This window comes from Hemiscyllium ocellatum, chromosome 26, assembly GCF_020745735.1.
Source record: "Hemiscyllium ocellatum isolate sHemOce1 chromosome 26, sHemOce1.pat.X.cur, whole genome shotgun sequence".
Classification (NCBI taxonomy): Eukaryota; Metazoa; Chordata; class Chondrichthyes; order Orectolobiformes; family Hemiscylliidae; genus Hemiscyllium; species Hemiscyllium ocellatum.
In genome coordinates this window covers 15065082-15089236 of record NC_083426.1, presented here as the reverse complement: position 1 = coordinate 15089236, position 24155 = coordinate 15065082, and the positions used below count along the sequence as shown (strand labels likewise).

General features: G+C 43.5%; 1 protein-coding gene across 1 annotated transcript in view; it reads right to left on the bottom strand.

Moving 5' to 3' along the window:
- LOC132828360 (prickle-like protein 1) overlaps positions 1-9449 on the bottom strand; it is a 152685-nt gene extending 143236 nt beyond the window's left edge. The window contains exon 1 of the mRNA XM_060845391.1: positions 9244-9449. The gene's annotated coding sequence lies outside the window, so the exon portion shown is untranslated. The remainder of the gene's footprint in view (positions 1-9243) is intronic.
- Positions 9450-24155: the final 14706 nt, after the last annotated feature.

The following is a 24155-nucleotide window of genomic DNA, read 5'->3' as shown; positions in this document are numbered from 1 at the left end:
TTCAATTCTATCCCCCCACCCCATAGCCCAATCTATTTCCCATTCATTTCAATCTTGGGTGCAATACCACAAATGCAAAAATAATTCAGCAATTTGTTTTCTACTCTTTTCAATGTCTTGGAAGCTGATTGAGAAAACGAAGCCCAGGGGCACACATAGAAATCTGGACAACACCAAAAAGAGGTCAATTTGCCGTGGCTGCCTGCAAAAGCACTGTGAAACAGGACAAAAGGATTTCAATTAACCTGGCAATCAGGGATGGGCAATAAATTCTGGCCTAGCCAGCAATGCCCTCATCCTGTAAATGAATTTTAAAAAAGCCAAGTTTCCCAAAATCTACTGCGCTGCTGTCAACATTCCACTGTCTACTGCTTGTGGATGACTCAGAGTGAGTGATCTAGATATCTGTTAACTTTTATCCTTTTTTGGACTCGCTTGTTATTCCTAATCTGAGTGTATGTATGTTGTGTCAGTAATTCTTTTCATGTTTAACAACTCATAATCCCTCTCGTTTTTAACTTGAGAGCCTGGTGAAATTCACTCTTGTTAAAGCATAATTCACTCGGTCCAGGGGAAGGATGAACACAAGGTAAGGGATCCTTTTCAACTTAACCCTGTTGTGACCAACCAAGAACAAGGGGGTATAAAGAAGAGGACACAGTTCATCTTCCTGCACTCAGGAAGTTAATGAATCGGAATATCTGTCTGGAATAACTTGCAAAACCTTGTTCAAGGAAAGATCATTGGGTGACCTGGTGACTCAGTGGTTAGCACTGCTGCTTCACAGGGATAGAGTTCAATTCTAGCGTTGGGTGACTGTGTGGAGTTTGCATATTGTCCCTGCTGGGGGCTCTGGTTTTCTTCCACAGGTTAGGTGAATTGGCCATGCTAAAGTGTCCAGGGACGTGTAGGTTAGATGCATTAGTTAGGGGAATGGTTCTGGGTAGGTTACTCTGTGGAGGGTTGGTGTGGACTTGTTGGGCCAAATGGCCTGTTTCCACACTTTAGGGATTCTATGAATATATATTTAATGCCTACTTTTGTGACAACATGTTGGGTTTTAGTCAAACTGATTTGCATTTCACCATTTGGCACTGCTAAGAGGTACCAAAAATTAGTACTTTAGATAAAACTGCAACAGGCAGTCCCTAGGCTGCGATTGGTTTGCAGGTCAATTTATACACAAGTGAGAACATAATGCAAGATAACATAAAGGTGCTTTTTGTAAAGACAGGAAATGTTCATGTGTCAAGTCTTTAAACTTACATCCCTGTATGAGCCTGCGTTCCTAAGTATAAGTGTTGGTAAATTGCACGTTCGTATATTGGCAAACCCCCGTACTAGATTTTGAATAATGAGATTTATGCATGTAAGCGAATCAATGTAAACAGAAGGAAAAACCAGTGAAGAAAACAGTAACAGCTGAAAGTGAACATACTGGGTGTACTGGAGCTCCATTTTGAGGTATGCAGTCAGACCAGGATGTGTATGATCACAGTTTTATTCTCGTACTCCATTGAAAGAAAACAGCAGAGGGCTCTCACTGTCTCAACCACCCCCACCCCCCGCCCCCCCCCCCCAACCCCACCCAATACATTTCCATGTTGCCTGTACAGACACAATTAGAGAGGAAACCTTCAGGCTCTATTATGGTTGTTCCCAAACTTTTATGGTTGAATGACCCCTTTTCAAATGTATTGGTAATCCTGGATCCCACCCCTGCAATTAACTGAGGGAAAAGGCACCTTGCACACGGTTGCATGTTTGCACTCGTTCTCTAAGTTTTTTTTCCCATTTTTAAAAAGTGTCACTTTTCTGGAGGAGGCTAAACTTGTCCGCCACCAGCCTTGGTAGTGGTATGTCTACCAGGTGATCTTGCATTGCTCGCAGCATTCTTCCCTGTGCAAGCCTTCTGAGGTGAGACAGCCAAGCCACTGTACTCCATCCATGAGGCAGTTGCATCCTGTCACATATAGAGCATGTCCATTCACAGTATTTTGCAGACCCAAGTTCTAGAATCAAGGTTCCACTACCTAGCTTGAAACTGAATGTGAAACACTTTTTCCATGTGAGTGTAATTGAACTTTAGTTTGTTCCGATCAAGCAGCAAGTACTGTACATGAGTGGTTGATGTGTTTTCATCCACTTGGTTGTTCTCCAGTTTGTAAGTTATTTCTCATTTCCAAGGGTTTTGAATTGAATTGAATTAACTTTATTGTCACATGTACTACAGTGAAAAATTTACAAGGCGCCACTGATGGCACCATCTTAGGTACCTCAGCACAAGTCCTTAGGGAAATAAAGTTAGAAAAATAAGGAAATAAAATGTTTGGTGTTACAGATCGTAGGAGTAAATCAGAAAAAATAAAGAAATAAAAAGTTCAGAATAACAACCCTTCCAACTCATCCGTGCCAGCACTATGAATTACTGATGCCTGAAACATTGATTCTCCTGCTGCGTTTTTCCAGCACCACACCCTCGACTCTAATCTTCAGCATCTGCAGTCCTCACTTTCTCCGCGCCAGCACAAAGCAGTTGTGTCAGCTGGGCTTGAATGGGGTCTGCCCTCTTCCTAGCTAACAGCTGGAATGCTTGTAACCTGAAGCTGATTTTAAATGCACAATGATTTTTGGTTCACACTTCGCTACTGAAAGTATGTCATGTTGTTTGAGATGCTGCCTTTTAGTTGAGATTTTAAATAAACTTGAAAGGATATTGTATCACCACTGGAAGAAAAGCAAAGAGTTAATTTTCTAATCGTCTATGCCAATGTCTCACTCTCGCTAAAAGCAGATGGCCTGCTTATTTATCACACGGTATGATCCCCACAGAGCAGTTGCTTCCTTTGCCTTCATAAGTACAATCACAGAACTCTAAAGGTCATTCGTTAGGGGCAATTTTGATTTTGAGTCAATTGCTGATCTAATCACACCTGAACATTTTGTACCCCAATGTTCACTTTATGTGCAATGATTCACTTTGACATGTCAAGTGTCAGTATTATTGAAATTTCCAGGGCAGGTTTTACTTCCAAAAAGGGGGACTAGCAATTAAATGATATCAAATGATTTCAAGAGCTGGTACGTTACAGAGGAAGCAAAGAGCTGCACAGATTTGAGACCTCGAGAAGGTTTTAGAATAGAAAGTACACAGGTAGTGTGTAAAATGTTGACTTGAACACAGTGAAAATGCAGAATGCATCTACACTTTAAGGCAGAAACACTGTCATTCAGCTAAACGAATACAGCTTTTTATACAATTCAAGGCTGGAACTTACCCTGAATACAGGCACTACTACTAACAGTGATATCCATAGCACACTTTAACATATGGACAGACTCATGTACTAATGATTTGGGAATACAGCCTTAAATAGACTTTAAAAGGCATCTTATTAAAGAACCTATACTGCCCAAGGGGAGAGTGGGGAGACAGTGTTATTATGATCAGGGTTTAAGATGGCCTAAGGTGTTTCAATAGGGTCTGGGACTTGGATTAGTAGAATCACAGCAGTCAGAATGCAAATCTGTCCCAATCTTTGAAATATTAATAGTCCTCTCACAGAGTTTGAGTTCTTCTGTATCCAAGATTCTTTCATGTCGATTTTAAAATGAATCAAATAGGAATGGGTCACGATGAAGCTCATTTGATTTTTGATGCCCTGTATTGCTACTTAAAATATATTCCAGCAATAAATAGAACCCCAGATGGGTCTTGGCTTGGATTCAGCCCGACACAGTGTAATAAAAATACAGACCACATGAAAGCAGCCAGAGAGGTGACAGGAAGCATAATATTACCTTTGGCTTTCATTTTGGAAATGTGTGACTAATTTTATCCATTACTTTCTAAATCTCCTTCGGAACTCCTAGCCAACAATTACAAACTGTGAAACATTCACAAAGGCAATAGTTCATGTGTGTCAGGCAAGACAGACCTGTAGTGGAATAAATTTCCATTCTGGCATGTTGATCCCATGCTGGCCTAGCCGACACATGCGGGCAATATAAAACAGGATACTGCTGCTCAGGGAGACATTTCCGTTCCCTGGCCCCTCCCATGAATCAAAATATTTTCAACTGAACGTAGGCAAGTTTCTGGAGGCTGGATTGTATAATATTAAAGATCAATTACTGAGATGGTGAGGAGGATAGGGGCAATAGTACTGATAAAACCCTGGTCCTTGGAAAAGGCTCAAATACCACATTACTGCAACGGCAATGCCGTATTAACCATGGTTCAGGAGGTAGCATGCTTGCCTTTCACTTGGAAAACTGTGTGTTCATCTTCCACTCAAGATAAATCACAATCATTCTGATAGTCTGGTGCAATGCTGAGAGAATGCAGCAATGTCTGAGGTGCCAACTTTCACATAGAATCACAGAGTCACAGAGTCATAAAATATGGAAACACACCCTTTAGTCCAAACAGTTCATGCCAAACATAATCCCAAACTAGACGAGTACCACCTAACTGTTCCTGGCCCATATCCCTGTAAACCTTTCTTATTCATGTACTTATCTAATTATCTTTTAAATGTTGTAACTGTGCCCACATCCACCACTTCCTCAGGAAGTTCATTCCACATCTGAATCACCCTCTGTTTAACAAGTATGCCCCTCATGTTGCTTTTAAATCTCTCTCCTCTCACTTAAAAATATTCCCCCGGTCTTGAAATCCCCCAATTCAACTCGTATTAATCCCATCTCTACCCCTCATGATTTTATAAACCTCATGTTAAACTGAAGTTGTGTTTGGATTCTCAAGTGGAAAATCCCAAATTGCAGAGCAAGGGGATTTATTCCTTGACCAAGCAGCATTCAGCCCAAATGCAGATGAACGCGTTGCTGTTTCTGCATGTGTGTACAAATGGATTACACGGTTTCCTCCACCACAGCAATAGCTCTGCAGCCTTGCACAGACAGTGCTTCAGGATGCTCCAAATGCAAATTCCTTTGTTCTTTGCACCCTCTTCCCTTCCCTGCACAAATACTGTTCTCAGTGTAGGAATTGGGACAATAGAGCAGTCTTTCCAATGTTGGAACAAAAGCTGAACCTGGAAGTGTCCTCATTCATTGTCCGCATATGCTCCTGCCCCTGCTGGGTGGCTGCAGAGTCATTTATTTCACTCCCTCTTCATCCAGGAAGATTGTCGGCATTTCTACTATCCATTCCACCTCCCCTTCCCCTGACCCTGAGTTCTCCACCCCTATCCCCTGCTGAGACTGGCTTACTCATCACAGGCTAAGGCTAATAACATTTGTACCACAGAAGATCCAGGCGATTAAAGTCTACAGCAATGTAGAATCTAATCATCATCCCTTGACATTAAGTGGTATCACCATTACTGAATCTTCCAGTATCGATACCCTGAGTGTAACCATTGACCAGAACTTGAACTGGACCATCCATCTTTAATACTGTGACTACAACAGCAGGTTCAGAGGCTGGGTATTCTACGGCAATCAAGTCACATCTTGACTCTCCAATGCCAGTCAAGGCAAAGGTTATGAGTGTGACAGAATCCTCTTGTCTGTCCTGGATGAGTGCAGCTTCAACAACGCTCAAGAAACTATTTACTTGGCAACCCATCCCACCACCTTAAACATTCATTTCTTCCATCGTTGCTGCACAATGAACACAGTTTGTGCTGCAAATACAGGATACCAAACAAGGACTCATCAAGGCTCTTTCCAAACCTGCAAACCCTACCAGCCAGAAAAACAAAGGCCACAGGATCATGGGAACACTGCCAGTTGAAATTTTCTCTTCATTTGGAGCTAGATCATTGTCACTGGGATTCCCTCTCCAACAGCATCATGTGTGTACTAACACCTCAAAGAGTTTTTGTGTATTCATTGGATTTGGGCATCACTAGCTAGGCAAGCATTTATTGCCCATCCCTAATTATTAGCAGCCAAAGTGTTGCTGTGGGGTGGGGAGTTACATGTAGTCCAGGCAAGGTAAGGCGCCCATTGGTGAACTAGGTAGGTTTTTCCTGACAATTATTCATGATTTGATTCCAGATCTTTATTGCGTTCAATATCCATCATCTGCTATGCCAGGAATTGAACCCACATATCACTGGAGTCTCTGGATTAATATGTCTAATGATAATACCATGAGATCAATGCCTCCCCACAGGGATTTGCAATGTTTCAAGAAGGTGACTCATTACCATTTGGCCTTGTTGGCCACACTCACATCCCAAGAACATACAAAAAGCAAGACCAGGGGCTGAACCCAAGATTTTCCTGAACATTTTACCACAAGTGATGCCATTGCAAAGTAATGGAGTGAAAGAAATGAGAGGAGATCAAACCACAGTGGGACTGGGCAAAATAGGGCCTTAGAGAATGGCTGCTCCTCTTCCTCAAAAGTTATGTTTCATTTGCATCATGATATATTTGGGGAGAATCTCCCTCCATCAGACACAGAAAGCAGCTGAGTGAGCAACCTCATATCTGATGGAAGTGGAGCTCAGACAGTATGTAAAACAAGTTATGATCACTATTGTCTGATTTGCACTACATCTCAAGACCATTTTTGTCCTGATTACCTCTGTGATAATGCACAGGCGATCAATGCACTCCCTAACTTTTCCCTGTTGTGTTCAGCCTGTTTATCGCATGGTATGGCACACTGGAAGATGCTATGCACCCATGCACACACAAGTTAAGGCGAACATTAACCATATGCAGGATATTCTGCATTGCTAGGCACTTATGGCACATAAAGGGGAGATTGCGCACTGGCTAATGATGTTTTATCATGGTGGGAATACGGAATCTCCATCACAAACTGTCTCAAAACGTAGCTCTAAGCTTGAACATTCACTGAACCTATATCTGAATGAGGAGGAGTAAAAAAACAGAATGTTAAGTTGTGTGTGACTTAGAAAGAAAATGAATTGCTTGTGAAAGGGTTTCCCTGATGGTTCAGCTGGTTACGGCAATGTGTCTGAAAGTTCCAGCTTCACGTATGTGCTGTGTTGGCTGATCTCAGGGGGAGGGGGGCTTGAATTGGCCTCAGCACATTTTGTGTTATGAAAGGGAAATGCATTGTGATTGCAGTTTCCAATCATTATTCAGTGGACGCCCCCCTCCCTCTCACTGCAGTGTGTTGAGTACTTTTGTCAGGAGCACTCAACTTGGACTGCCAAGTCTTGTCAACACATCTGTAGGCTGAACTGGGGCTAAGGTGGGAGGCTGTTCTCCAGCAGGAGCCAGTGGGGGAGGAGCAGAGAAAACTGACAGAATGAGAAAGAAAAGAAACCCCAATTGAAAATTTCTGAAGCTCTGAGGATGTCACACAGAAAGCACAAACAGCGAAGAGTGTTTGTAATAATCTTTGTTAGCCAGAGTTTGGAGAGACAACAGCTCACTGCAAGAAATAAATGCCCTTCCTTCTATCAGCCAAGAAGCTTACACCTGCTTTATACTGTGATACCTGCTGTGAATAACCACAAGGTCGTGAAGTCGAATATGTAAACCAAATGTGTAAGAACAATCAAAATTAAAACAAATTTCTGTACCTGTGAAGTTTTATTTTCCAAATGTAATTTAAAATTGGAATTGTGCTGTTGTATTGATGAGTGTGAGCTCTGGTGGTGTTGAGAAATCTTGGTGTACACTTAACAATCCAGTGAGAGCATCAAACGCCCCCAGCGCTAATGCATGTTAACCACAGGCCGAGACTCTCATGGTTCTGGCCACTTAAGTGTTTGCAGATTAAGTACTGCACTTAAATGAAGTTCTGTGGAAGATTCATATTCGACTTAAAAGATTCACACTGTTTCTGTCTCGATGGATGCTGCCAGACCTCTTTGTCTAGCACTTACTGCTTTTACTTAAATGAACTTTGTTTGAACTGTAATATTCCCCCTTCACTATCCCATCAAACCATTTCCAAGGTCTATCCACTTTCGCCCATTCCTCATATAAAAATTTTAAAACAATCCATAAAGCAAAATGCGAGAAATATAACATATACTCATGTAGCAATGTGATAATAAAAGGTTTAATGCAATACTGGAAAAACACTGAACATCATTCCAGATGTTAAATATTTAAGAATATGAATAAGTGCTTTGCAGATTATTTAAACTCTTTGAAATCCATGTCAAAAATATAGTTTTCAGCTCATCCCAGATATTAAGAAAAGTATTTCAGTTCTGTCATATGTTATGTTACATAATTGCACTGAAATTTTCATAGGTTCAATTGTTCCAGTAATAGCTCAATATATCTACAGCATAGCCTTTGTGGCTGTATTGCAGGATAATCACCCATTAGCGCCATGACAAATTAACAGCCTTTTATATTAGTAAAACACATAGCATCTTGAATATTGTCATTACATTGTACAAAATCTCCCCACCAATAGATGAGTACAGAAATATGCAACTATTCTGCAGTTAATCTACCAGCAATATCCTGGGCTTAACTTCATACATTAAAAGTTATTAACTTTTTTTTACTCCTCACATACACACATACTCCTCTTTTTATTAGTACAATTCAATTTCCTTTCACATTTCAATTTAATCCTCTTTGGGTTGTGGCATATATTGGTCGAAAGTGAGGTGCAAGCAATTTATTTGTTCATTTCTCAGCCTTATTTTGTGCGAAGGCAAGAGATTCACACCAAACTGAGGACAGGGGGAGTAACACAGTATCCAATTGCTCGCTTTGTCCCTGTTGAATAGTCCTTGGACTCAATGACTCAATTGCCTTGGTGCCAAACCTTAGATTAAGACCTTCCTGTATCTTCAGAAGTTAGCATAGACACCTTAAGCCAAGCATTTGTATCAGATTGGTAGCAATATCCTATAGCATGTAATCTGTTTAGAAACAACTTTTTCTTTTGTTAGTTTTTTTTTCTGAATGCATCACACTTCCACTTAACCAAAAGCTGACAGCAGATCCAAGCTCACAATCTGTTTCTGGTAATTGTTACCATGAAACAGTTACAGAAATATCCCCAACTGGAATCATTTAACTAAAGGGCCAGATCAAAGGAATGAAATTGTGTTGATTATAAACGAGGGAATCAGATCCAAATCAGACAAACCCAGGAACCCTGTTCGCATTTTAAAAACCTTTTTCAAATTAACTGAGCTGTAAATGAAATTACAAGCCTCATTAAAATTATTTTAAAACTAAGTTGTAAAGTCGTGAGAATGCGAGTGGAACAACATTTTGAACAACAAATTCTGAGAAAAATGGTAATGACAGACTTACCCTCAAATGCAGAATTGTTTCAAGTTCTTTGACGGGTTAAATGCTTCTTAATTTCTTTGCTGTTGTCACTTTCTTTGTTAATGTTTAGTTTCCCCAGCAAGCTTTTCCCTTTTTTTCGATGAGTGTGTGTGTGCGTATGTGTGTGTATCAAGTTGTCCAGTTTATGGAGCTTCTTTTTCTTCCTTTACTGTGCAGTGTGCAGCCCTTTTATTTTAGCTGGGCTGCATTTTCATTGCAGACTCGTACTGGTGGGCGAGCAGTTTATGCAGGCATAGGGTTTGAGGTTAAAGCCAATTGATCGCAGGCTGTCTGCACAGGAAGGAGAGATATACATCCAGCTTGTGCTGCCTCTTCTGCAGAGTCGGCCAATACCAGCGGAGCGTATCAGTTGGGTGGAATGAACACACATTGAAAGAGGAGAGGCTGTTGCTCGAGGGGCTTTTAACTCCTCGAAGGCCACGTTATTATTTTGTATCTAACATGCTATTTGGACTGGGCAAAGATGCAGTAATGTTATAGCATTAGGGCTAGGATGAGTTAGTGTGCTGGTCCAATTTTAGAGTGGCATAAAAATAAAATCTGGATTTTAAATATAGAAGTTGTAGGGGTTTAATTAGCAAAACGGGTTCAAAAGGCATCAGGCACACCATCGCCTGGTGGGATGTGGGTTGTTACTAGTAATTTCTAATGTAAGATGTTTCTATTTAGGGCAGGAAAACAGTTGGAGGCTACTGACAGTGAGATTCACTCACCCTTGTCTTCACACACCTCTTACTTTGCAGTTTATAGAAAGAAGCAAGAAAATGCTTGCATCCATGTGGTATCTTTTACCATCTTATCCCAAAGTGCTTTACAAACAATAAAGTCCCTTTTGTATTCCAGTCACTATTGTAGCTAATTTGCACAGCTCATCTCTCTCAAACAGCGGGACAATAATGACCAGGTCACCTTTTCTTTGCATGGCATTACCTGAGTGTGAAACCTTAATCAGAACATCAGGAATTATTTACCTTCTCATCTTTATGCTGGTGCCCTGAGATCTTAGGAGAAAGTGAGTACTGCAGATGTTGGAGGTCAGAGTGGAGGGAGTGATGCTGGAAAAGCACAGAAGGTCTGGCAGCATCCGAGAAGCAGGAGAATCAATGTTTTGGGCATAAGCCCTTCATCAGGAAGAGGCTTCATCGATTCTCCTGCACTTTGCATGCTGCCTGACCTGTTGTGCTTTTCCAGCACCACACTTTCATGCCCTGAAGTCTTGTATCGCTGTTGTGGTTCTGTTCGCCGAGCTGGGAGTTTGTGTTGCAAATGTTTCATCCCCTTTCTAGGTGACATCCTCAGTGCTTGGGAGCCTCCTGTGAAGTGCTTCTGTGATGTTTCCTCCGGCATTTATAGTGGCTTGTCTCTGCCGCTTCCGGTTGTCAGTTGCTGTCCGCTGACGGAAGTGGCAGAGACAAGCCACTATAAATGCCGAAGGAAACATCACAGAAGCGCTTCACAGGAGGCTCCCAAGCACTGAGGATGTCACCTAGAAAGGGGACAAAATGTTTGCAACAAAAACTCCCAGCTCGGCGAACAGAACCACAACAATGAGCACCTGAGCTACAAATCTTCTCCCAAACTTTGTCTTGTATCGCTGCCTCAGAAGGCAGAATGGTTTACTGTTCATTTGTGTGTGGGTGTTGGTGTCTCCAACTGTGAAGCTCTCCCTTACTACTGTAATGGAGTGTATAGTTGAAAGTCATGTCCAACTCACTGGGTGGGATTACTCCATGACAGTCTGACTCAGGGGAGAGTGCTACCATGGAGTAACAACACCTGGGTTGGCTATTTCCACATTGTCTATTCCTCTAACTGGCATCTCATTGCGTGTGACGGTCCTCAAGCTGCCGGATGGAAACTACCATCGGTGGCAAATGGCAAATGGAACTGACTGACAGAAGTCATCAGCACAGCTGGTGGGAAGGGGAAGTGGGGGGAGTTGACCCATGTCAATAATCCGCAACAGCTATTCCTTCATTGCTGTTGGGGTTTGGAATTGAGATTGTGGAAGAACTTTATATGAAGCCCTCATGATAAAGTCAAAAACCACACGACACTGGGTTATAGTCCAACAGATTTATTTGAAACCGTATGCTTTCAGAGCCCCTGCTCCTTCATAAGGCTTCAAAAGCTTGTGGTTTCAAATAAATCTGTTTGACTCTAACCTGGTGTCGTGTGATGTTTTGACTGTTGTCCACCCCAGTTCATCATTGGCACCTCCACATCATACCCTCCATAATAAACATGGCATCGCTGACTAACTGCATGTTGGGATTGGCTCAAGTGAAAAAAAACTGCAGTTGCTGGAATTCAAGGTAGACAAGCAGGAGGCTGGAAGAACACAGCAAGGAGAAGGGTTATACTTAAAGAGTTGACTACTCCATCTCCTGATGCTACCTGGCCTGCTGTGTTCCTCCAGCCTCCTGCTTGTCTGCGGTGGGATTGGCTAGCAGTTGGAAATTGCTGCATGGTGTAAAAGAACAACCTAACAAAGTTCAGCTAATTCTCTGCCCTCCCATAGGACAAGCTGTCAGATGTTAAAGAAAGGTGAGGAATGGTAGGTATTTTGCGCACCTTCAGAATTCTTACTTGTTGGTTCAAAGTAGACATCTGCATGTCACTCAGATATTTATTGATTGTTCTAAATCTTGAAGAGGGGAGGCACCTGGAACCTGCATCATAAATGAATTATGGTGTCATTTTGTTTCTCAGAGCGAGCTGAAAAGAAAAGACAAGCATTAACCCCTTCATTGGCGTGGACTTACCTTTATGTTTGGATGCAAATCAGAGACTTCTTTTTTTTGAATGATGACTTTTATTTTAATCAACAAAGGGGATGTGCTGCAGATCTCTTTATAAAAGCAGCTTTAAAATATAGTTTCGTTGCCTCTGCCTTGCCCCAACAGTGCAGCTTGGAGCAGTTGGAAAGGAAGATACCAGAATCTGGGAAGGGAGGAAGGAAGCCTTCATTAATCCTTCAAAAAATGAGAAGTTTAAAAAATGCATTCCAAATGAGCTTTTGTAGTCATGCAAGAAAAGTGGCAGTGGCTTCAAGGGCTGGATCAGAGGGGAGAGTTTATGGTCTCATGCAAGCCAGGAGCTGAATTTAATGGTGCATCTGACTCCCCACAATCCCACACCCCTCTGACCTCCTTGGGTTGGCTGCCTTACCCCACGTACCATTGACATTTTTGGACCAGGAAATGGTTCAAGATAGACTTTCACCGCCAACTGGGGAGAGAAATCCCCATCTTCGTGAGCTGCCTGATAACAAAATGGCCAGCAGATCACAATAGTCCCTGCAGAGCCGCAGGATGCAAAGACCACTGCTGGAACTGCATCCAGTTCCCAACTGCAAGAAGGCATCTGGAGCTAATGATATGTTGAGGAGACGATGTTGTTGGTGAGGCCAGGTCAATAGACCTCACTGAGAAGTATGGACGGGACAAGGGAGGGGGTGGAAAATGAAAACTGGGTGGGTGTGTGTGTATGAAAGACCTTGGACAGGGCCTCTGATGACCCCAGGTTATTTTAGCCTCCCGTCCCACATTTCTTGCCGGTAGCTCATGATGTGAAAGTCAATGGTTCAATTATTTGGCGTGGGCCTTTTCCATCTTCTTCCAAATGTGTCCTCAAATTATCCAAGTAATTATCATTTCAGGTGACGTTTAAAAGCGTCACCCAAACATTGCTGTGGCAAATTATAATGGACAAGGTAGGTGTCAGATATGACACCCATAGCAAGGTTGTACGGGCACAGGTCCTAGAGTAGGCCATTTGACCTTGGCTGTTCTGTTGAAGATAATTCCATATTCGACCTTCAGAGTGAGAAATAAAACTTTCCTCATCTTTGCCTTAAAAGGGTAGGGGAGAAGCTGCAGTCAAACCCAATCCTGTCCTCACTTAACGTCTTAAAAAAACCCACAATGTTTGAGAAACTCAGCTGGTCTGGCATATTCTGCAGATAAAGAAACAGAATTACCATTTCAAAGCCAGTTAGACTCTTTTGAAGAAGATTCTTGTTTCAGATTTCCAGTGTCGAGAGTGTGGTGCTGGAAAAGCACAGCAGGTCAGGCAGCATCTGAGAAGCAGATAATCGACTTTTCAGGCAAGAGCCCTTCATCAGGCATGAGTGTTGTGAGCTGAGGGGGTGGAGAAATAAATGAGAGGGGGGTGGGGCTGGGAGTAAGGTGGCTGAGAGTGCAATAGGTAAATGGAGGTCAGGGATAATGGTAATAGGTCAGAGAGGAGGATGGAGCGGATAGCTGGGAAGGAAGATGGACAGGTAGGACAGATCACGGGGGTGGTGCCAAGTTGGAACTAGGATAAGGTGGGGGAGGGGAAATGATGAAACTGGTGAGGTTTACATTGATTCCATGGGGTTGGAGGGTTTCTTCCATTTCTTCCTCTCCCGGCATCTGCACCAGTACCCCTCCACTGACACCCTCATTTGACTGGCTGAACTGATCCTCACCCTCAATAATTTCTCCTTTGAATCTTTCCACTTCCTCCAGACCAAAGGGGTAGCCATGGGTACCCGTATGGGCCCCAGCTAAGCCTGCCCCATTGTCGGCTATGTGGAACAGTCTATTTTCCACAGTTACACCGACACCATTCCCCATCTTTCCTTCGCTACATTGGTGACTGTATCGGCGCCACCTCGTGCTCCTGCGAGGAGGTTGAACAGTTCATCATCTTCACCAACACATTCCACCCCAGCCTTAAGTTAATCTGGACCACATTGGACACCTCCCTCCCATTCCTGGACCTCTCCATCTCCACCAATGGTGACAGACTCCCACGGTTACCTGGACTACACCTCCTCCCACCCTGCCTCCTGTAAAAATGCTATCCCTTGTGCTCAATTCCTCCACTGCATCTGCTCCCAGGAGGACCAATTCCACCACAGAACACACCAAATGGCCTCTTTCTTCAAAGACTGCAATTGCCCCTCCATGTGGTCTCTGATGCCCTCCAGTGCATCTCATCCACTTCCCTCACCTCTGCCCTCAAATCCCACCCTCCAACTGCAACAAGGACAGAACGCCCTGGTTCTCACTTTCTTCCCCACCAACCGATGCGTATATACCGCATCATCCTCCACCATTACTGCCACCTACAAACAGACTCAAACACCTATTTCCCTCTCCACCCCCATCCGTAAAGACCATTCTCTCCACGACTCCCATGTCAGGTCCACACCCCCCACAACCCACCCTCCCCTCCCAGCACCTTCCCCTGCCGCCACAGGAATTGCAAAACCTATGCCCACACCTCCCACCTCACCTCCATCCAAGCGCCAAAAGAGTCTCCCATATCCATCAGATTTTTACCTATACTTCCACACATGTCATTTACTATATCCATTGCTTCCAATGCAGTCTCCTCTACATTGGGGAGACAGGACGCCTACTCGCAGAGCACTTCAGAGAACATCTCCGGGTCACCCACACCAATCAACCTCACAGCCCTGATGGCCGAACACTTCAACTCCCCCTCCCACTCTGCTGAGGACATGCAGGTCCTGGGCTTCCTCCATCGCCACACCCTAACCACCTGACGCCTGGAGGAAGAACGCCTCATCTTCTGCCTTGGGACCCTTGGGACACAGCATCAATGTGGATTTCACCAGTTTCCTCATTTCCCCTTCGCCCACTTTATCCCAGTTCCAACTTTCCAACTCAGCACCGCCCTTATGACCTGTCCTATCTGTCCAACGTCCTTCCCATCTACCTGCTCCACTCTCCTCTCTGACCTATCACCATTACCCCCACCTCTGTCTACCTATTGCACTCTCAGCCACCTTCCACCCAGCCCCACCCCCCGCTCATTTGCCTCGCCAGCCCCTCAGCTCACAAGCCTCATTCCTGATGAAGGGCTCTTGCCTGAAACATCAATTCTCTGCTCCTCGGATGCTGCCTGACCTGTTGTGCTTTTCCAGCACCCCACTCTCGACTCTGTTCTTCAGCATCTGCAGTCCTCACTTGCTCCTTTCAGATTTCCATAGTCTATGGAAAGCTCTTAAGCACTTGATGTCCACATGGATCTGCTAAATATTGATTAGAAGTGTGAATCCCGTAGGCTTTTCTCTTCCCTTCAACTAACTGAAGCTGATTGCAACTTCCTGATGAAGGGTTCTTTCCCAAAACGTCGATTCTCCTGTTCCTCGGATGCTGCCTGACCTTCTGTGCTTTTCCAGCACCACACTCTCGACATCTCTAATCCTGCCTTGTTCAAGATCAGATAACTCAGTACAAAAGAGGAGTTCATCTGGGCTCTTTATAGACTGTACTCATGGAGTGGCTCTTTGGAGTTCTATTCAGCCACGGTATAGAGTATGCCCAATATCCACCTTGAGTTTCGTGTTTATTGGCCTCAGCAATTCTTGTCCTTGAATATAATCCAACTGTTTTGTAAACTGCATCTTGATGGTCAAAGATAACACGGGTTCGTGAATTGAGACTACCCTCTCAGGATGTTGAATGGAGGGTAAGTACCAGAAAGGAGGAAGAGCAATAGAACTATTCAACCTCTCAAGGCAGTGTTCAGTGGGAATGATGTCTGGGCAGAAAATAGGGGAGTCCCACACTCGTAAGTTCAGAATATAGCTGAGTACACATACTTCTGGAACTCCAAAAGGGACCCTCGCTCTGATTCCATTCTAGATTAATGGGCCTTCACTCTCCTTCCATGGACAGTGGAATCATCTTCACATCATCCATTGAGCTTGCTTCAATAACACAGGTGCTAGATGTCAGTGAAGTATGACAGCTGGGAATTTCTGCTGACACAGCTGCCCCCCCATGTCCCAGTGCGTGCAGGGTAGCATTGATTGGTTTTATATCTCACTGTACCCAGCGAAACTGCTTTGTACCACTTTAGCATTGATGTATAAATACAGGCTTAATCCTTTAAGGAGGCTAAAATCCCACAGGATTTAGCATTCATCCTCATTTAAAATGGTGCTATTGAATCCAGTAGCATTTGAACAGGATTCTTTGGAGGATGTTTTGCTAAAGGATGATAAAGAGATTACGTTTGTTCAAAGGTAATACAGCCTACAGATAGAATGCAGCATTAAATCATTAATAGGGCAAGCATGAGGCTTCTTGCTATCTATGTGCACACAAGATATGCAGGCAGAGGCAGTGCTGACACACACTTTAGCACTGAGAAAGAGGGCCTGGTCTCATTAGCCTAAGGGTAGAAAGTAGCATTTGCCTGGATCCCCTCATAAATTTTCCACATTTCGTGTCGTTAAGCACTCCCTCTCTCCAAGCATTCTGCCAAAAATCTGGGCACCAGTGTCAGTGTATTCCTTCCAGTCATAAAACCAGAAATATTAGCTTTAATTAAATCTCTTCACCTGCATTTTTTGTTTGGAGAATAAATATTCAAACATCTGATGGAAAGTGTAATGTTTGATCCATGTGATTATGAAGCTGGAGAATATCTTATGTGGTTACGACTGAACTGATACAGCTTTAAATTTATAATGTCATTAAGTCTAATTTTTTTCCTTGTAAATTATCAGTGCCTGACCAAACATAAAATAAGCCTGTACACACTTCAAAAGTACCAGACTACTGCTTTTTATGGTTGTCTGTCTATTTTTTAAATGGATGTTTGTGAACATCGAGAGATGAGATGGTTGTACTACAATTGGAGCTCTTTCTCCTCCCCACTTTTGGATAGATTGAGTAGAAAGCACTCTCTCATCTCTTCTAACAGTATGGCAGGAATTCCACTAGCTGCAGTACTTGATCTAAGAGCTTAGCTTTTCACCTAACTTCGCTTTATTCCAGAAATGTATTTGTTGTGAAGTTTGCCCATCTAGTGAGTTCAGCCTGTCCCACCAGTCAATTTGATCACGACTCATTTGTGTCTTCACTTCATCCAATCATTTTAGTCAGTAACTTTAATTCACTTGCCTAACAAAAGAAAAGCAAAATCATCCTTATTTTCCGAATGCTTTGTGTGAAGAATCACAGAATCATAAAAGCTTATAGCCCAGAAGGAGACTACTCTGCCCTTCATATCCATGCTCACTCTTTGAAAGGTTTGTCCCACACCCCCTTCATTTTCCAATAGCCCCATATTTGTTTTCCAATTTGTTTTCCATATTTGTATCTTCTGTCGTCTTTGTGAGTGAGACTGGAAACGTTGGAACATTCATTGTAACTGTTAATAACTCCATTGTTCATGGATATTGGATGAACCTTGGTTATGATACCTTCAACATCCACAATCCCACATGCAGTTAGGAAGTCTGTCAAAACTCACCGTCGGAAGAACACATGGAGAAGAACATTTCCTTGCAATGCTGTAGAGCTGACAGTACCTTTGACGTTCTACCTCAGTAAAACTCGCTGCATTGACAAAAGGAGAGGGGAAACTAGGAGACAAAGCAATTTGTGGCACACCTTAGTGATGATAGTTCACTGACATCTGTGACATTATTTTTAGTTTCCCAATTTCTATCAATCTTTCTAGGAGGAGACATAATAAAAATTATTTTCCAGCAACTGAGAGGACAAGACCCCTACTGTGCACAGATTCACAATGCTTACAAACCCCACTAGCTACAGGCATTTGCCTCAGTTTATCTTAAATTTGGTACAGATGGGGCAGGAGTATGACTTTGTTGGTCTAGTGCCTGAGGATTCATAGATCAATCTGAGAGCCAGCTGTCCTAACGTTACCCAGTACAGTCAAACATTTTACTGTAAGGACAGAATGCCTGCTCTTAAGAATCATCCGATAAGAAGTTTAGGGGGAATGAAGTGTAAGATTCCCTGTGGTTACTCCTTTGCAAATGCTGGGCACGAGTATCAGCTCAGAGAGTGACAGCGTTAGATATCGCTTCATATACTGGAATCAGAGAAAGGTCACTTTAAACAAACAAAATGGACTGTTGACTGACAGCCCCCTGCAACCAGAGGATACTCAGTTCTTTGGAGAGAGAGACATTACCAGTCACCTGACGTACAGGGTCAACGGTTGCAAAAACAGAGATAATTCCCCTGTTAGAAATATGCAGCAACTCGAGTCCTTGAAATCTAACTGGAAGCCATTGTAACTTGGTTTAGGTAGTGCTAGAAACCCTTTTGCTATTCTGTAATTCATATTTTCCCGCTCCGATATATTAGTATTAAATACATGTCACCATTCAATGTTGTTTCAGTCAAAAATCCAATACAAATTAATTTTCGAGACACACCATAAATTATTTCCATCTGGTCCTCCTTTAAAATTCATAACCTTTTCAGTTTAACTGAATGACCCGACCTATGAGTGAAAGGCAGTATTGTAGCCTTTAACAGCATTAGTATAAAATAGTGCCAAGAGGTTGACGCATTTACAAAGGAGGCAGCCACTAACCTGTTTAATGCAGAATTGATTTCTCTGCATTTTGCCATATGTTTGCACCAAATGCAACTTATGCCATGATGCGTGTCTCCCTTTACCGGGTTAGAAAACATGAATGGGGAACCACCAGATGGGTAACCAGGACGAGTTTAACAATTTCCTTACTGTTTAAGCTTCTCAGCCCTGGCACAGATTCGATCCAATAAAACATTTCTGCTTTGAACTGGTAACTTCCCACCATTTGCAGAGGTCAAGCAATACCAATGTACTGATGAATAAAATATTGGTAGTTTAATTTGCTAACTTTGAAGATGTGGCTGTAACCTGGGTGTTACTCTGCACGAATAATGCCATTGTCCACTACCTCAGCACAGCATGATCCAAACAAGTGAGCAACTTCATTAACAGAGTAAACGGCATAGTTACACAGTGTGCTTTCAACTTTTCTACTACACAACTGGAAGCAATTCACAGCAGAGAATATAACCCTCATCACTTGATGTTCAATGGCTTTACCGTCGCTGAATCCCCATTATCAACATTCTGGGATTTACCATTGACCATACACTAGACAGGACCAACCGACAAGAGACTACAAGAGTTGGTCACAGGCTGGGTATTCTGTGGCAAATAACTCAGCTCCTGTCTCTCAATTCCTGTCCACAATCTATAAGGCACAAATCAGAATTCCAATGACTTTCCTAGATGTGTGCAATTCCTATAATACTTAAGGAGCTCAAAATTATCCAGCTCAATGCATCCCATTTGGTTGGAACCCCATCAATCACATTCATTCCCTTCACCACAAATGCAGTGACAGCAGAATCTACAAGATGCACTGAACTGTCAGCCAAAGTTACAACATTTAAAAGAATTTGGATAAATGCATGATTAGGAAAGGTTTGGAGGGATATGGACCAAATGCAGGCAAGTGGGACTACTTTAGAATATGATCAGCATGGACTGGTTGGACTGAAGGGTCTGTTTCCATGCTGAATGACTCTATCACTCTAACTCACCAAGGTCCTTTGAAAGCATCTTCCAAACCCATGACCTCCGCCACCTAGAAGGGCAAGTGCAGCAGATTCATAGGAACACTGCAAGTTCCTCTCTGAGCCCCTCTCCATCCTGACTTGGAACTATACTGCTGTTCCTTCACTGTCATTGGGTCAAAATCCTGGAACACCCTTTCTTACACTACCTTGGATACCCCTGTAACCCAAAGACTGCAGTGACTCACGAAGGCAGCTCACCATCTTCTCAGGGGGCGATAATTACTGACCTAGTCAGTGATGTACACATTTCATGAATGAATTATAAGACACATTTTTTCAAAAGGGCTGAATTGTAAGGAAGGAAAACACATTCCCATGTTATGTGCTTGGTGTTAATCAGGATACTTCCATGGCAGTTTAAGGTTCCTGATCTCAATGTAAATTGCATCCAGCTTGCTGCAATAGTGATACTGAGCATCACATTAGCATGAAATTTCCATTTTCTGAGTCAGTCCCTTGGTCTGAAGGTGCTGTCTGGGGTTCTACTGATGGGTATGTTGACGACACTGACCTCAGATGCACTGATCTCATGAAGCAAGCTGTAACACACCAGGCTTTGTCTCTTCTTAATGCCAGTTTTAGTGAGCTCCAGCAACTTTACTTTTTAGTTGCATGTGGTTGCGTGAGGCCAGTGTGTTGGAACTCAAAGCTATCACGTATGGAAGTATTCTGAGCGAGTTGAAGAGCTAAATAGTGCAGCACTATGGAAAACCTGGGCAGTGAGCATTTAAAGCAGGGAAAGATTTTACATTTGTTTGGTACCTTTCACTGTCTCAGGATGACTCAAAGCGCTTATAGATTAGATTACATACAGTGTGGAAACAGGCCCTTCGGCCCAACAAGTCCACACCGACCCGCAGAATCGCAACCCACCCTGATCTATTCCCTACATTTACCCCTTCACCTAACACTACGGGCAATTTAGCCTGGCCAATTCACCTAACCTGCACATTTTTGGATTGTGGGAGGAAACCGGAGCACCCGGAGGAAACCCACGCAGACACGGGGAGAATGTTCAAACTCCGCACAGAGAGTCGCCTGAGGCGGGAATTGAGCCCAGGTCTCTGGCGCTGTGAGGCAGCAGTGCTAACCACTGTGCCACTGTGCCACCGTGCCGCCCACAAATCAAGTATTTTCTCAAATGTATTTATCAACATATCACCAAGGATCAGTACTGGGACCCTTATTGTTTGTTATATTCATAAGTGGTATTGATGAAAATGTGGGAGGAATGCTCAGCAATTTCATAGATGACACCAAGATTGGTCAAGTAGTTAACAGCGAAAACAGTTGTAGATTCCAGGGAGATAAAAATGGTTGGTCAGGTGGGCAGACGCTATTCAACCCTGACTAGTGTGAAATGATGCACTTTAAAAGAAGAAACAAGATGAGGGAGGACTTAATGAGTCGAGAGTGAGGTGTTGGAAAAGCACAGCAGGTCAGGCAGCATCTGAGGAGCAGGAGAATCGACGTTTCAGGCACAAGCCCTCATCAGGTATCCCGAAACGTCGATTTTCCTGCTCCTCAGATGCTGCCTTATCTGCTGTGCTTTTCCAGCACCACACTCTCAACTCTGATCTCTAGCACCTGCAGTCCTCACTTTCTCATAGCACTTAATGAATGGCAGTCACGATTTGGAGATGACGGTGTTGGACTGGGGCGTACAAAGTTAAAAATCACACAACACCAGGTTATCGTCCAACAGGTTTAATTGGAAGCACTAGCTTTCGGAGTGGCGATCCTTCAATCACCTGATGAAGTAACAGTGCTCTGAAAGCTAATGCTTCCAATTAAACCTGTTGGACTATAACCTGGTGTTGTGTGATTTTTAACAATGAATGGCAGGACACTGAGTAGCTCAGAGGAACAGAGGAATCTTGGGGTGATTATCGACAGATCCCTGAAGTCGGCAGAGCATGTGAATAGGATGGTTAAGGAGGCATATGGGACACTTGCTTTCATCTGTCGTGGCGTAAAATATAAGAGAAGGAAGTAATGTTGGAGTTGTATAGAATGTCGGTTAGGCGACAGCTGGAGTACTTTGTGCCCTTCTAGTCACTCTAATACAGGAGGGATATGACAGCACTCGGCTGCTCACCAGGATGTTGGAATGGAGAAATTGAGCTATAAGGAGAGGCTAGATAGGCTTGGATTGCTTTTTCTAGAGCAGAGAAGATTGAGGGGGGACATTTTTGAGGTGTATAAGATTAAGAGAAGAATGAACAGGGTCAGTAGAGAGCAGCTGTTCCCCTTGGTAGAGGGGTCAAACATGAGGGGGCATAGTTTTAGGGTAAGGAACAGGAGATTCAGAAGGGATTTGGGAAAAACACTTTTTCACTCAGCAGGTGGTGAGTATCCGAAATGCATTGCTTGTGAAGATAGTGGAGGTTAGGAACCTTACAACTTTTAAAAGATATTTGGACGAATACATCAAATGAAACATTCAAGGACATGGGACAAGTACAGGGAATTGGGATTAGTATGCCTTTAGTTGGAGTTATATCAGTGCAAACAGAATCAGTTTTCTGCACTGTATGAATATATGAATTTGTGTAAAGTAGGAAATATGACAGCTGATTTGTCTACAGGCAACTCCCCCACACATCAACTTCTTGATAATCTGGGGTTTGATTGAGTGTTGGTGGGTGAGAAATATTATCCAGGACCCTGGGGAAAACTCTTCTGCTCTTCTTCTGATATAGCCACACCCTCTCAGTATTATGTGGCTCTTAGTGGTATGAAAATAAGAGCATAGTACACAAATATTGCTCTCCTGATACATGCTAAGTAATCATGCTACTAACCGCACGGTGGCTCAGTGGTTAGCACTGCTGCCTCACAGCACCAGGGTCCCAGGTTTGATCTCAGCCTCGGGTGACGGTCTATGTGGAGTTTGCATATTCTCCCCGTGTCTGTGTGGGTTTCTTTCATGTGCTCCGGTTTCCTCCCCTCCAAGGATGTGCAGGTCAGGTGAATTGGCCATGCTAAATTGCCCATAGTGTTAGGTGCATTAGTCAGAGGGAAATGGGTCTGGCTGGGTTACACTTTGGAGGGTCGTTGTGGACTGGTTGGGCCGAAGGGCCTGTTTCCACACTGTAGGGAATTGAATCTAATCTCCAGAGGGAAATGGGTCTGGCTGGGTTACTCTTCAGAGGGTCGTTGTGGACTTGTTGGGCTGAAGGGCCTGTTTCCACCCTGTAAGGAATCTAATCTAACCTCCAGAAAATTTACTAGTTTGACTATTGAGCCAAAAGATGGTACCATTAGATCAGAATTCATTTAGATTTTTATTATCATCCTTGTTATAAAGGATGGGCTACACCTGAACCTGAGGGGCACCAGTATCCTTGGGGGGAGGTTTGCTAGTGCTCTTTGGGAGGGTTTAAACTAACTCCGCGGGGGCATGGGAACCAGGACTGTAGCTTTAGGGTACAGGACCTTGAGTGTAGGGAGGTTAGGAATAATGCAGCGATCTCTAAGGAGGGTGCCTGTAACCAGAAAGGTGGATTGAAGTGTGTATACTTCAATGCCAGAAGTATAAGGAATAAGGTAGGTGAACTTGCAGCGTGGGTTGGTACCTGGGACTTCGATGTTGTGGCCATTACAGAGACGTGGGTAGAACAGGGACAAGAATGGCTGTTGCACGTTCCAGGGTTCAAATGTTTTAGTAGGATCAGACATGGGGGTAAAAAAGGGGGAGGCGTGGCATTACTTGTCAAAGACAGTATCACAGCAGTGGAATGGACGATGGAAGAGGACTTGCCATCTGAGGTAGTTTGGGCTGAGGTTAGAAATAGGAAAGGTGAGGTCACCCTGTTAGGTGTTTTCTACAGGCCTCCTAATAGTCCTAGAGAAGTAGAGGATAATATTGCGAGGATGATTCAGGAAAAGAGTGAAGGTAGCAGGGTGGTTGTTATGGGGGACTTTAACTTCCCAGATATTGACTGGGAGAGCTATAGCTCGAGTTCATTAGATGGGTCGGTGTTTGTACAATGTGTGCAGGAGGGTTTCCTGACACAATATGTCGACAGGCCAACAAGAGGGGAGGCTATATTGGATTTGGTTCTAGGTAATGAACCAGGCCAGGTGTTAGACTTGGAGGTAGGTGAGCACTTCGGGGACAGTGACCACAACTCGGTGACTTTTACTTTAGTGATGGAGAGGGATAATCGTGCGCCGCAGGGCAAGAGCTATAGCTGGGGGCAGGGAAATTATGATGCAGTGAGGCATGACTTAGGATGTGTGGATTGGAAAAACAGGCTTCATGAGAAGAACACTAATGAGATGTGGGGATTGTTCAAGGAGCAGCTACTGCGTGTCCTCGATAGGTATGTACCAGTCAGGCATGGTGTAAAGGGCCTTGTGAGGCAGCCGTGGTTTAGTAAGGAATTGGAGTCCCTTGTGAAAGGGAAGAAGGCGGCATATGTAAAGATGAGGCGTGAAGGTTCA